This window comes from Tamandua tetradactyla, chromosome 4, assembly GCF_023851605.1.
Source record: "Tamandua tetradactyla isolate mTamTet1 chromosome 4, mTamTet1.pri, whole genome shotgun sequence".
In the NCBI taxonomy this organism is placed as follows: Eukaryota; Metazoa; Chordata; class Mammalia; order Pilosa; family Myrmecophagidae; genus Tamandua; species Tamandua tetradactyla.
Genome location: NC_135330.1, coordinates 74,165,622 through 74,181,219, shown reverse-complemented (window position 1 = coordinate 74,181,219; position 15,598 = coordinate 74,165,622).

Here is a 15,598-nt window from a genome sequence, read left to right as displayed (position 1 = left end):
AGAATAGACAACTCTCCCATGCACAAGTGTGCTGGTTTGAAATGCTGTATGTACCCTAGAAAAGCCATGTTTTAATCCTAATCCCATTTTGTAAAGGCAGCTGTTTCTTCTAATCCCTATTCTGTATTGTATGTTTGAAACTGTAATGAGATCATCTCCCTGGAGATGTGATGTAATCGAGAGTGGTTGTTAGGCTGGATTAGGTGACGACATGTCTCCATCCATTCGGGTGGGTCTTGATTAGTTTCTGAAGTCCTATGGAAGAGGAAACATTTTGGAGAATGGGAGATTCAGAGAGAGCAGAGAATGCTGCGACACCACAAAGCAGTGAGTCTACGAGCCAGCAACCTTTGGAGATGGAGAAGGAGAACACCTCCCGGGGAACTTCATGAAGCCGGAGGCCAGAGAGAGGGCTGGCAGGTGATACCATGCTCGCCATGTGCCTTTCCAGCTGGGAGAGAGGCCCTGACTGTGTTCGCCATGTGCCTTCTCACTTGCGAGAGAAACCCTGAACTTCATCCCTGGATCGATGCCTTTGATTGGACGTTTCTGTGGACTTGTTTTGATTGGGACATTTTCTCGGCCTTGGAACTGTGGACTAGCAACTTATTAAGTTCGCATTTTGGAAGCCGTTCCATTTCTGGTGTGTTGCATCCCGGCAGCTAGCAAACTAGAGCAACAAGAATTCTAAGTAATTCATGTAGGCATTCTGCCTTCAAGGAGGGGAACCAGAATACTCTATTCCACAAGTGTGGGATTGCACATAATGAGTTCCTTCAAAGAGAACAGTGTGGAAATGTGAAGAAAAAGAGCAACTTTACTATGAAGACACTTTCCAAATGCTACTTCAGCCAGGTGATCAAGGTCACCATCAATAGTCATAAATCAGGTTGACAATATGTACTCTTGGTGCAATGTGATGAAAGTGGCACCTTGTTCTGTAGTGTTCTTCACAAAACCTCATAACCCCAGTCTAGTCATGAGAAAAACATCAACCGACTTCCAGTAGAGGGCATCCTACAAAAACCTGACCAATACTCTTCGAAGGGTCATCAAAATCAAGAAAAGTCTAAAAAACTGTCACAATCGAGAACCTAACATTGTGTTTAGATCCAATTCCCTTTTCTCTGAAAAAATTCACCAGCCTAATATGGTTGGCAGAATTTGGGATTCAAAGGACAAGCCTGTGTTTAAGGGGCAACTCACATCTCTACCATGGAGTAGGTCTGTGACTTTGAGTTAATTAACCTCAAAAAGCTTCAGTCCCATGGATCAAAAATAAATAACTAAGAGGGGGAACAAATGTTAAAATAAATTGGGTAGAGGGAAATACTAGTGATCAGTGAGAGTGAGGGGTAAGGGGTATGCATGAGTTTGTTCTTTTCTCTTTTTATTTCTTTTTCTCGAGTGACGTGAATGTTCTGAGAAATTATCATGGTGATGAAATACAGCTATATGATGATATTATGAGCCACTGATTGCACACCAAGCATGGAATGTTCATGTGTTAAGAACGTTCGTGTTGTATGTTGATTGATTTTATTAATAAAAGAATTTTTTAAAGTAATACTATCATGTAAAAAAAGAAACTTCAGTCCCCTAACTTTGCAAAAAAGACAGAAACATTTACTTCATAGAATTAATCTCAAGAAAACACCAGCTCTTGTTTGTCCTAAAGAAGACGCTTACTAAATATTGTATTCTCTACTTCCCCACCTCAACCCTGCCCTCATTAGTAAATTTTATGAAACTGATGAATGAATTAATAATTGCAAATTCAAGTGAGGGAAAAAAGAGTCTAATGGAGAAGTAAAAACAGCTATCAAATGAATAGGAGCAACAAGTACTGTATCTGAGCATAGATACTCTCCAGGGAGATATTTTCCTCTGTTCAACTTCCAGCCAAAGCATCTAAACCTAAAACCCACCAGCGCTCACGCTGAGCAATGTGTGAAGGATGCCGAGACCCAGTCTGTGGCTCCCACTGGGGCTTCTCCTTCCCCTGGCAGGGACAAGAAGACCCAGGTCATCAGCTTCCTGGGGATGATGATTCTTGTAGTGTCCTGTGATGTCCCTCCTGTTTCTTAAAGGTCACAAGAGTGAAGATGCTTCCAAGTCAGTCCCTCTTTCTGGGGTGTAAGGGGAGAGGGCAGTAGAGAACAGTATCAACTCTGACTTGATGTTTTCTTTTAAAGTCTTGATATGTTAACATCAAGCTGGATACATAGGTTATTGCAGAGGGTCAAAAATGGTTTCTGGAACATGTCTAATTCAGATACATTTGAAGGAAATTTGAAAAGATGAAAGATAAGGATTTAAGTATTTAATCCAAATATTTTTACTCCCTCCAAGTACATAAGACGACTTACATTATCTGTACCAGTTAGGGCCCAGTAAAGAGATAGAAGTGGCAGCAGTTATTTAAACACAGTGAATTTAATATAAAGAATTGTTAACTACGTATTGAGGAACTGGAAAGGAAAAGAAAAGAACACAAAGGATTCACAGAGGAAACAACTACAATAAGCAGCCACCACTCCCACAGCCAAAGGAACAAAGGGAAGAGGCAGAAATTATTAAAATGTAAAGGCTTGGAGGAAGGACCTTGCTGATGCCCATTCAGTAAAGGAGCATGACAAGGCTGATGAGTGTTGGGAAAATTGTAAACTGAATCCAGATGCTGCTACTGAAACAAGCTGCCACTGCCAGAGTGAAGAAGTGAGGCTAAGAGCGATGCTGACTGGAAACAAACAGAAAGCAGCTAGTCTTGTCTAGCTCCTAGCTTCTACCTTCTAACATAGATAATTTTAGAGATTATCAAGAATTTTAGGATATGTTCTATTTGGAGAGAGTGGGCATGAAAAACTAAGCAATATAAATGTAAGACGATGCATGATGAACAGAAAATGAATGAAGCAATCAGTGATGCCTGATGTGTTTTATAGTCTGAAATGTCTGCAACTCAGGTAACTGCCCCCAGATGCACACTGGTCTTGGACTAAGTATAAGCCAGTGCTGTGCCAGGGAGGAAAAGAGAAAGGAGGAGGAGGGGTGAGGAGAGGCAGTATACAAGAAAGCAGCAAGCCAAAGGTTGCAGGAAGCTGTGAAACTATTGCAGAAAGAAATCCATAAAACTTGGACTAGGATGGTATCAGTGGAGATGGAGAAAAGTAGATGGAGTCAAAAGATTTTTAGGAGTTAAAATCAACACTCCACCATGTTGGATTATTGTGGGGTAGGAGTTGGAGAGAGAAGCAAAGACGTCTCCAAGATTTCTGACTTAAGATACTGAGTGAATGGAATGCTGGAGGAGGAGGGATGGGAGTTAGAAGATGATGCCATAGCTAGATGATTTCTTTTTCCTTTTCTGTATTTTTCAAAATTCCTCTAATGGGTACTTGCCCAATAAAAAAGTTAAAGGAGAAGTCATGGTATTTGAAATATCTACATGTAGAAATGAAGGGATTAAGCAGGTTTTGAGTCAAGACTAAATGCTGGGATTATGGGTGAATTTTTTTTTTTTTACTCTTGTGTTTTAAAAAATATTTTCTAATTTGTACACAGTGATCATGTATGCAGATTAATCTTAGAATTAGGAAAAGAAGCTGACTGTGTTTGGTTAGTTTGCTCCTTTTGGTAGAGAGTCAAAGTCAAACTTGGGATCAATAACAAATAAGCCAACTTGGCCAGGAGCAGACCAGTCATGGGTGCAGGTCAAGGGAAAGGGAAAAGAACAGGGAGAAGAGAGACCAACAGAGAAGCAGAGTCAGATTGTTACATTCAGACTGTCTTGACGGCTGAGCTCTGTTGACACAAGACCCAATTCCCAACATGACTCTGGCCCCCCAGCCTACAGGGAATAAATTGAACAGTGTCTCAAAGAAGAGAAGATGGGATATACAGAAAACTATCACATTCCAGGGTCCATCTTTCATAGAAATATGCCCTTCCCTGTCACTGGCTTTATCTTCAGATTAATGTTTGACCTCCAGGGGGTGGATCTTATAGATATTATTGGACTACCACAGTCATATGAAGGTCTTAGTTTAATCATTACTAACCTATAACTGGCAAAAAAGAATGGAATGACCATATTGGCCTATACTGATTATCATTTTTCCTGTGGGGATGGGCCCATTTCCCCTGAGTAAGTGGTGGCCCAATATCTGAACAAAACTGCAACTCTATTGGCAGGAAAGAAAGTGTAAGTGGCTGTTGGGCCAATGCTATGAGTTGAATTATGTTCCCCAAAAAGATATGTTGAAGTCCTACCCCAAGTACATGTGAGTTTGACTTTATTTGGTCTTAGCAGATGTAATTCAGTTATGATGAGGTCATACTGAATTGGGGTGGGGCCTAATCCAATATGACTAGTGCCCTTACAAGAAGAAGAGACACAAACAGAGCAAAATGGCCATGTGAAGACAGACAGAGATTGGAGTTGTGCTGCCACAAGAGAAAGAACTCCTAGGAAGAGAAAAGGAAGATTCCCCTAGAAGTTTCAGAGGGATCATGGCCCTGCCAACACTCTGATTTCAGACTTCTGGCCCCCAGAACTGTGAGAGAATAAATTTCTGTGGTTTAAGCCAGCAACCCTAGAAAATTACAGTTGCCAATCAACTATCTCTGTCACAACAAAGATTTTCTGCCTGGACATAATAAAAAAAAACAAATTGCTGAATTTTGTTTAAAAGGTAACTCTTCATTGACTCTGAATGCCAAATTGGGGAAATGATTGTGAGACTCTTCCAAACCAGCATATTCTCTTCTTAAATGGGTTTATGACAATCTCATAGTAGAAAAAAAAAATCTAATTTTGTTATACATTTTAGAACAAGATTTAGGGTGCTAATTTGGGCTTCTGGTATTCTAACAACAGATTGATAGGTGGAATTTGCAGTAAATCTTGATAAGAACTTGTTTTAAATTCTAGGAATGATGGGTATCCTCCAAATATTAGTCCTGCTATTAAAATATGCTATATACTATTTTCACACGGAGTAATCCCCTGATGCTTCATAGACTGAATACCCAACCTCTAAAAAAACTAACTGGGCAGAGGCAAGATGTAGCTCAGCTATCTGCTCCGAGACTTGGCTGTTTCGGAAGGAAAATAGTCCATCCCCATACTTGGCACTTCTTTTCTCCTCTACTTGTTTATGATTCCAGTGAAAGCGACCACCAGGCCACTGTGTTAGCATACAATGTAGACCGCACATAAATAACACAGAGGAAGGAAAGGGTTAAGGACTAATGTGAAGTAACACAGGGTATCTTTAATACCCCCTGCCAGTTTGAGTGCAACAAACAGATGGGGTCCAGGAAAAACACTCTCAGGTGGACTGGCCAGGCAGGCAAGGTCTAGCAAGGAAGGTGTGGGCACAGAGCCAGCTTTTACCCCTACAAAGCACAGCCATTATTTCAACACCAAGTGAATTTGTTCACATTTAAGACTCAGGAATAGCCCAAGTTTGGCTGAAATGTCTATTCCTATGAAAAACTGACCATCTCCCCAATCCCTTGCACAACAGTGTTGGAGTAAACAAAAGTGAGAGAGATGAAAATTCTCCATTATTACAACAATGTAACTTTTGCTGTAAACATGAGATCCCCCACTACATCAAAAAGTTAAATGAAGGTAAATGAAGCAAATTTTCGGTATGTAGTTGTCCTAAGCCCTAAAAGAACAAAAGCTCTGCCATCAGGTTCAGAACAGACTTCTAAAAAGGACCTGCTGGCTAGTCATCAGCTTCTCCACTGACTGGAAACCCTTCACTTTTCACTACAGGATGCGTGGTAGTATATGAAGAGATTTGGGGTGGGGGTTGTTTTAGTTTGCTAAAGCTGCCAGAATGCAACAGAAATCAATAGGCTTTTAATAAGGGAATTTATTTAGTTAAAAATTTAGAGTTCTTTAGAGGAAAGGCAGCTACCATTTATCTGAGGCTCTTTGTCACATGGGAAGGTACATGAAGACATCTGCTGGCCTTCTCTCCTGGCTTCTGGGTTCCAACAGCCTTCCCTGGGGCAATTTCTTTCTGCATCTCCAAACTTCTGGGCTGAGCTGCAAGTGCTGAGATGAGGTATGCTGAGCTGCTGAGCTGTCTTCCGACCTCTTTCTTTTAAGCCCCCAGCTAATTAAATTGAACCTCACTCATTGTGGAAGGTGCTCCCCTTAGCCACTGCCAATTTGTAATCAGCCATCAATGAATTTCACATACTGATGATGGAAGTCCACAGAAACAGATTGGGGCATCATCCCCTGGCCAAGTTGACAGTTCAACCTAACTACCACAGGGGTCAAAAGAGTGGAGTCCTCAGTTTGTTCTGCCACTAACAATAACCACTTTGGGTCACTTCTCTCAAGAAGTCTTCTCTCAATAAAATAGGATCCACGTGACAAACGTATTAAATGTGAAAAGAGACAAAGCACATGAAACTGCAAGAATTTGGCTTGGCAAATATGGCATTTTTATACAGATAAATATTATACTCCAGTCACGCTCAAGGTGTCCTTGAGGAGAAAGGAATAACAAGGTAATCTAATTCACGAGCAACTCGTTTTGCATTGAAGAGACGGAAGCTGGTGGGAATTTGGTGGGCTGGAACTTAATCTGCAAGTGTACAAAAAATGTATGAAGCTTGGGAATGTTTGTGTTCCCTTGTGATTTTCTGTAACATCCATAGAACAAACCACTTAAATTTACACACACACACATGCACCATGACATAGGACTAACCTTGCCTGTACCATCAGAACCAACATAAAAGCCATCACTTTCCATCTCACAATGGGAGCAGCTGTTCTAGAAATGTGGCGGACAGGTCTAGAGCCCCATTGATTTCTCCCAATACCACAAGAGAATTCCTGTCCAGCACTAAAAACAGGAAGGAAAGAGGGGAACACATTGGAGAGAAAGTTGAAGAGTAGAAAAATGAGTGTCTGGTGACCCTATTCTTGAAATATATTTTTAGAGAAACAACATTGTGAATGGAGGTTCCATATGGTTGAAACAAACCTAATTACAATTTTAATATATTATGAGCAAAATTGGCCTTCTGGGTTGACCTTAGAATTTAGGCATAATTTGCAGTGCTGGTTCTATGATGAAGTTTATTCTGAGTTCCAAACAACCAATGTGTATTTGAACTTCAGGAACACAGCTCTTTTGTAAGTAAAACAGCCAGTAATTGTTTTCTTTGGGTATATTTAATGAGTTGAACAAACAAAAAACAAAACCCAGTGGATGGCTAATTTGCATGCTCAGTAATTGGCTGATATGTGTACATTTATGGTGATTTAAATTTATTTGCAAAATAAGCCATGTGTCATTGAGATGGGAATTGTGTAAGATTGAACTTAAGCTGAAATTAATGTATTGTGTGTGATTTAAGAATTTTAAGCTGCAATATTTTTTAAAAGTCTGTGTAATTATTTGTATACAGAGTAATTAGCAGCATATGGAGTGCTAACTTCGAGTTGAATGTTAATTAATTTAACCATCATGACAACTCTGAGAGGTTATATCGTTGTCACACTGTTGTTTTATACCCCTTTCACTCACAGATGAGGGAACTGAGGCAATCTGGTGAAGTCAAATATGGGTGTCAACTTGGCCAGGTTATGGTGTCCAGTTATGTGGTCTAAGCAAGCACTGGCCTGATTGTTCCTGTGAGGATATTTCATGGATTTAAATCATCAGTCAGTTGATTGCATCAATGGCCAATTATATCTACAATCAACTGAGATTGCCTTCACTCATGAGAAGTCTCATCCAATCAGTTGAAGGCCTTAAAAGCAGAAATGATGATTTCAACAGTCAGGAAAGAGAATTTCCAACTCTATTCAGCCAGCCAGCTTCTCCTGGGGAATTCATTGAAAACCTTCATCAGAATTCCCAGCTTGCAGACTTCCCCATGAAATTTGGACCTGGCCATCCCCATAGTGGTATAAGGCAATTCTTACAAAAATCTCATTATATATATCCTGTCAGTTCAGTTTCCCTAGAGAACCCCAACTAAAACAACTTTGATACCAGGAGTGGTTCTTGAGAAACAGAATCTTAGGGACGAAATTTCTGAAATTGGTTCTGGGGCTTTTGGAATTAGTTCTCTAATCTGATTAGATTCAAAGGTGCTCATGACTCTGTTTCCACCAATCAAGATGGAATTGATACTCCATGGTGTGAGTTAGAAGTAGATATATGCAAAATATCACCCCTGGATACAACTACTCCAATGCTTTTAAGAGGCAAGTCTTTGAATGAGAGAGTTTTTTGACACTTTAACAGAGTTTTGTGGAGTTAAAAGCATGTTGGCTGATCATCCCTAAATACACTGGATATAGCTGTAAAAGAAAGGGATGAGCTCAAGACTTTGAATTCCCAACTTAAGTACCACATGAAGGATGTGAAAGTTTCTACGTGTGCCTTGAAAGAAAATCTCATTTCATGCAGCCACAGATTTGAGACTTCTGAAAAACAGACCCAGAGTCTCATACTGCAAGAGGCTGAATTACAATGTAAATTAAATTCCCAGTCTTGCAGGGTGTCTGCTGTAAAAGTGTAGGCATTGATTAGAAAGGAATAGATCCTAAAAATCGGAATGGGAACATATGGGGTGATAATGATGGCCTGGGGACATTGAAATCCTAGATCAGCTGAGTCTTTGCTAGGTAAACTGTAATGGTCTGCCTTGAGGAGCCAGCCACCCAACCTCTACCTGAAGGGGTTAGCACTGCTGTACCTGACAAACATGTAAACACCTCCCTTAAGGAAACAGACTCACTCCTCTGTCTGAAGAGATGGATACTGTTTCATCAGATGAAACTGCAATGGAATGCCCTGAGGCAGTTCACTGGCCAGATGCTTCTAATACTTTTCATGATCCACCTGCCCCCACCTCTCTTTTCTTGCAAATCTGTAACTAGACTGAAGTCCTACCAGGCCTCAAAAGGTGAGGTACAAAGTGTGACCCTTGAGGACTCTTGACTCACTCAATTAAAATTGCATGATTTTTCCAATTTATATGGACAGAAATCAGGGGAACACATGTGGGAATGGATATGAAGGATGTGGGAGAATAGTGGAAGGAACTTACAGATGGATCAGGATAAACACATTGATATGGGCCCACTAAGCAGAGATTCTGGGTTCAATGTTGTAGATCAAGGGGTTAGAAAAGACAGTTTATTCAAGTGATAAACTGAAGCATGTACCAAAAGGTGGCCAATATTGCCTGAGGTCAAAATGCCAGAACTGCCCTGGTATAATGTAAATGAGCTTCCCTCCAAAGGCTTAGAGAGATTGGAAATGTTAGAGTGGATTTGTGTAAGACCTGTCACCCACCCCAGAAATGTCCAGAATGCACACCTTTCACCAGGATTGTGAGGAATAAATTTTGTGAGACTTACTCCATCATCCCTGAACAGCTCTGTGCTTGCTCGTCTCCATAAGTTAGATATCACTGTGGGAAATGTGTCCCTTAACTAGACTCCTTAAGCACAATGAGTATGATTGGATTCTGGGTTGGCAGAAGCCAAGTGGCAGCATTTAATTGCCAAAGACAAGGTGGGTATGGTTACCATAATGGACAAAGCAATAATCAAAATAATCTGACTTGCAGAGATTTATGGTGTTGACTACTATTTATGGGGTGCCTAGAAGTAAAATAGATGGGCAGTCTACTAAATTCTTACTTGATCTGCATAGGTATAAGTGTTCTAGGTCAAGGGAACAAAAGTCCAACTTGAATTACAAAAACAGAATATCACAGCCCCTTAATCAATTCCCAGACATAGGACAATTCCCAGACACAGAGCCCCTTGAAAGAAGGGAAGACTGGGTCCTGTCACTTCTGTTTCTCTACAGAACCCTGACCAAAACAGTGCCCAAGATCACATGGGAAGTAAATCAGGAAGTTCATGCATCTCCTGACTTTTTACTGTTATGGTCTTCTAAATACATGTATTCAAAACTTTATAAACTTTTAAATATTTCAGTTTTTCAAAAAGAGTTCTTAAAATAACTTAATTTCATTTAAGTTAGTAGTTACCATTTTTAAGTTACCAAGTTGAAACATATCTAGTCTCATGTTATATTTCTGTAATTTTAATATAAAATGATACAAGCCAAATGGTACATCTAAAGCATAAGCCGTGAAAAAATAGATAAATGGGAACTCCTTAAGATCAAGAGCTTCTGTGCCTCAAAGGACTTTGTCAAGAAGATGAAGAGGCAGCCAACTCAATGGAAGAAAATATTTGGAAACCACGTATCAGATAAGCCTTGATATCCTGTTGTCCTAGTTTGCTAGCTGCAGGAATGTAATATACCAGAAATGGAATGGCTTTTAAAAGGGGGAATTTAATAAGTTGCAAGTTAACAGTTTTTAGGCCGTGGAAATGACCCAGTTAAAGCAAGTCTAGAGAAATGCCCAATCTAGGGCATCCAGGGAAAGATACATTGGTTCAAGAAGGCCGATGAAGTTCAGGGTTTCTCTCTGAACTGGAAGGGCACATGGCAAACACAGCATCGTCTGCTAGCTTCCTCTCCAGCACCCCAGGAGGCGTTTTCCTTCTTCATCTCCAAAGGTCGCTGGCCAGTGGACTCTCTACTTCTAGTGGCTATGTCCTTCTGCGCTCTCTGAATCTCCCGCTTTCTCCAAAACGTTTCCTTTTTTATAGGTTTCCAGTAAACTAATCAAGACCCACCCAAATGGGTGGAGTCATATCTCTGTCTAATCAAGTTTAATACCCACATTGATTCAGTCACATCTCCATGGAGATAACCCATCAAGTTTCCAACCTATAGTGCTGAATAGGGATTAAGAGAAACTGTTGCTCCCACAAGATTGCTTAGGATTAAATCATGGCTTTTCTAGGGCACATACATCCTTTCAAACCAGCAGTCCTTTGTACATAAAGAAATTATACCGCTCAACATTAAAAGAACAACCCAATTATAAAATGGGCAGCGGATATTCATAAACACTTTTCTGAAGAGCAAATGCACAAAGCTAAAAGCCCATGAAAAGATGCTCATTTTCATTAGCTGTAAGTGAAATACAAATCAAGATGACAATGAATACCACCTCACACCTTTAAGAATTGCTGCTATTAACCAAACAGAAAACTACAAATATTGGAGAGGATGTAGAGAAATTGGAACACTTATTCACTGTTAGTGAAAATGTATAATGGTGCAGCTGCTGTGGGAAACAGTTTGGCAATTCCTCAGAAAACAAAATAATTGAGTTGCCCTATGACCTGGCAATACCAATAATAGATATATACCCAGAAGATCTGAAAGCAGTGCCACAAACATTTGCACACTGATATTCATAGTGGCACTTTTCACAATTGCCAAAAAGTTGGAAACAAGCCCAGTACCCACCAACAGACGAGTGGATAAACAAAATGTAGTATAGATACATGATGGAATATTATGTAGCAGTAAGAAATGAGGTCCCAAAGCATGACACTGTGGATGAACCTTGAGGATATAATGCAGAATGAAATAAGTCATACACAAAAGGACAGATACTGTATGATTTCATATTATGACTCTGGTAAAGTTCCTCTCAAAGCGGAACTTACACTGTAGAATGAGGCAGACCTAGAAATACACAGAAGCTAGAGACAAGGGAAAGGCTACCCAATGAGGTTGAACTTAAGTACAGTGGAACAGATAGAAGTGATGTAACTAATTAGTGGGGTTATAAGTAACATTGCCATATTGAAGGGGAATATGATTGAAAGGAGATGTATAGTGCCATGCATCCCACTGATCAACTCTACAGTTACAAAAAAGTACTCACATGAACTATTTCAAAGGTTGAGATATTGGACAGAGAGTCAATAGTAGTGGGAAAACTAAAAATGCATGCTATGGTCAATAGTTAACAGGAAGACATCAACAGTACTACAGCACTGCCAGGGGAAACTAACTTGGGCAGGGAGCGGAGGAAGACAAGTGATAAAGGGGGTAGTTTCGATATTTGGTGAGGCTGTGTTTATTTCTTTTTCTCTATGGACAAATGAAAAATGTCTAAAATTGAAAGTGCTGATGACTTTACAAACAAGTAAGGTTACTGTGTGACATGGTTTATGGACCTTATCCATGATCCCTAATAGACAGAGGGAGCTGAAGAGTACAATGACTGAGAAGCAGAACGGTCAACTGTGATACATTTATATGATGGAATATGTCGTGGCCACAAAAAGGAAGGATGTTGAGAGGCACGCACCATACTGAATAAACCTTAGGGACAATGTGTTGTGCAAATAAGCCAGAAGCAAAAGAACACATATGCTATGGTCTCTTTCAGAAAATACTTGTAAGAAAATTGGAGTCTAGATTGTAAGCCCTTATTGCAGTCACACTTAGTCTGAAGTTGTGTGTTTCTAGATTCTGAGACACCGAGCTGTTTATCAGCAGGTATTTCCCTGGAACTTTTGAGTAACTCTGTGACACCTCAGACCCAGAAATGGAGTACTGGAGCCCTGAAAGTTAGCATAGCTCTATACAGTAAGAGTTAAAGTAACCAAAAAAGAGATCAAGCCTTAATTAGAGATAAAAACTAAGCCAATCTGGCTGGGACTAAGGTAAGTCAGATACAGGATAAAAGATGATAGTGCATGTACTCTAGACCTTCACCCACTGTGAGTGATTTGAACAGTGAATAAAAAAGTATTTCCAAAATATTTTCAACACCCTGCAATATTGACATTCCTTTGTTCTTCCTTATGCAAAAACATTTTTAATTTATACATTTAGTCACTATCATTGTGCACTCTAGGCATTCCTAGATTATATCATCTCAGTCTTTATTGTCTATCTTTCCTTCTGATTTCATTTGTACCCCCAGCCCTCCTACTGGGGAATGGCGAGAAAGGGGTAAAATTCAACTTCCCCATGTGAAGAATTCCTGATACTCTCACAAGCCATGGGGACAACCCAAGCAATAGGCTGGGGCCTCAATCTTGGGGTTTGTTCATATGAAACTTATCCCTGCAAAGGATAGGCTAAACCTACTTAAAATTAGGCCTAAGAGTTACCCACAGAGAACCTCTTTTGTTGCTCAGATGTGGCCTCTCTCTCTCTCTCACCCAACATGACAAGCAAACTCACTGCCCTCCCCCTCTCTATGTGGGACATGACTCCCTTCCTGGCAACATGGAAGAATGAACTGGGACTCGGCATCAAGGGATTGAGAAAACCTTCTCGACCAAAAGGGGGAAGAGAGAAATGAGACAAAATAAAGTGTCAATGGCTGAGAGATTCCAAACAGAGTCGAGACACTATCCTAGAGGTTATTCTTATGCATTAGATAGATATCACCTTTTTAGTTAAGGTATATTGGAGAGGCTGGAGGGAAATGCCTGAAAATGTAGAGCTGTGTTCCAGTAGCCATGTTTCTTGAAGATGATTGTATAATGATATAGCTTTTGCAATATGATTGTGTGATTGTGAAAATCTTGTGTCTGATGCTCCTTTTATCTCCAGAATGGACAGATGAGTAAAACATATGGATTAAAAATAAATAATAGGGAGGAACAAATGTTAAAATAAATTTAGTAGATTGAAATGTTAGTAATCAATGAAACGGAGTAGTAAGGGGTATAGAAAAAAATAGAGGAAACAAAGTCTAAAATATATTGGGTAGATGGAAATATTAGCAGTCAATGAGAGGGAGGGGTAAGGGTATGGTATGTATGAGTTTTTTTCTTTTTTCTTTTTATTTCTTCTTCTCAATGGATGCAGATGTTCTCAGAAATGATCATGGTGATAACTATACAACTATGTGTGACAATATTGTGAATTATTGTTTATATACCAAGAATGGGAAAAAAAAAAGTATTAGTAAAGGGTGGGTAATGGTGGCTCAGTGGCAGAGTTCTCACAGCCATGCGGAGACCCAGATTCAATTCCTGGTGCCTACCCATGTTTAAAAAAAAAAGAAAAAAGTATTGGTAAAGTCCCTTGAGTGTCCAAAGGGAAAAAAATGAACTATTAAACTTTCCTATCTGTGAAACCTCAAGTACCCTCTCAACCACTGGGGATTCCCAAAGCAAATAGGTCAAACCCTTGATGTTGAGCTTGTCAATATGAAACTTATTTCTGTAGTGGGGAAGCTAAGGCTACCTATAACAAGGTCTGAGAGTTGCTTCCAGTAAACCTCTTCTGTTGCTCAGATGTGTTCCCTCTCTTTCTATAAGCCCAACTCTGCAGGGAAAATAGTTACCCTCCCCCTATGTGGGACATGACATTCAGGCGGCATGAAGGTCTCATTAACAACATGGGGCATGACTCCTGGGGATGAATATGGCCATGGCATTGTGAAATTGACAACGTCTTCCTGACCATCAGTGGCTAAGAGAGATCAAAAGAGTCAAAAGGCTATTCTGGAGGCCACTCTTATACAAGCTTCAGTTAGTGCTATTTGCCATGGTTTGCTAAACTCCAATCAACATCATTCCTGTTAACTCTTAAGAACACTTAGGGCTCAAACTGAGACTCTATAAACTTTCATGCAATAAGTTTGCTTTTCTGGAACCTATAATTTCCAGAGGATTCCTAGATCAGATAACTTCAGCAACGTAGAGGAACCAGCATCTCCAAGATTATCAACTAATTCCATCCCCCTATCCTTTACAGTTCTTAACAAGAAAAAGAATGGGTATTGTCTAAAGATCCCTTTAGATTGGGAGAAGAATCACAGGAGGAGGAGTTATAACAGAGAAAACAGGAATTAATAAATGAGTATGACTGCTGAAGTACTATATTGATATTTCTGCTAGCATCCAGTGTTTTAGAGCAGCTAGAAAGAAAAATCTGAAATAGTGGAATGGTAACCCATAACAAACTCTGAAATCTGTTCCGTAACTACTTGTTGATGTGTACTTTTAAAATTATTGCTTTTTCTTTCTTTTCTTTGTATGTGTTTCACAATAAAAAAATGTTTTAAGAAATGATACAAGTCAAATGGAAACATCCTTGACTAAAGGATGAAGGTCGAAGGACAACTCTGCCACTTTTTCAGTGAAATACTTCAAATGTCTGAGCTTATTTCCTCTTTTATCTCATAAGGATAACCTCCATTTTGCCAAGGTTGTCGTGAAGATTAAGTGAAGCACATTATTAAGAAGATTCCCAGACCTGCGAGTCACAAATTCTGTCTTATCTCACCTCAGCCTATAAAATGGAGATTCCAGTGCTTTTCTAACAAAGGTGTAAGGTTTGACCAAACATGTGAAAACATTTTGTAAAATGTACAATGTGTATAACTTTCCAAACTGTTTAAGTAGCCTCAGGTGAGCAGTGACAACAAATGTATGGCTGTGTCTGGGGGTAGGATACTGGCTTTACAATATTAAATTACAATACCTAATTACAATAACTAATTCTTCTGAGGCACTCAAAAGTTCTGTTCTCTCATTGTAAGTGAACCCAGGGTTAAGCCCTTTCCTCTAAAGGAAAGGCAGCTTATATGAAAAGAAGTGAGATCGCACAACTCAGCTACCCTCAACTACATTAGACAAATGCTGATTTCACGTACCAGTCAGTATCCTCTTCAAGAAACAATTGTACCCCTTTTC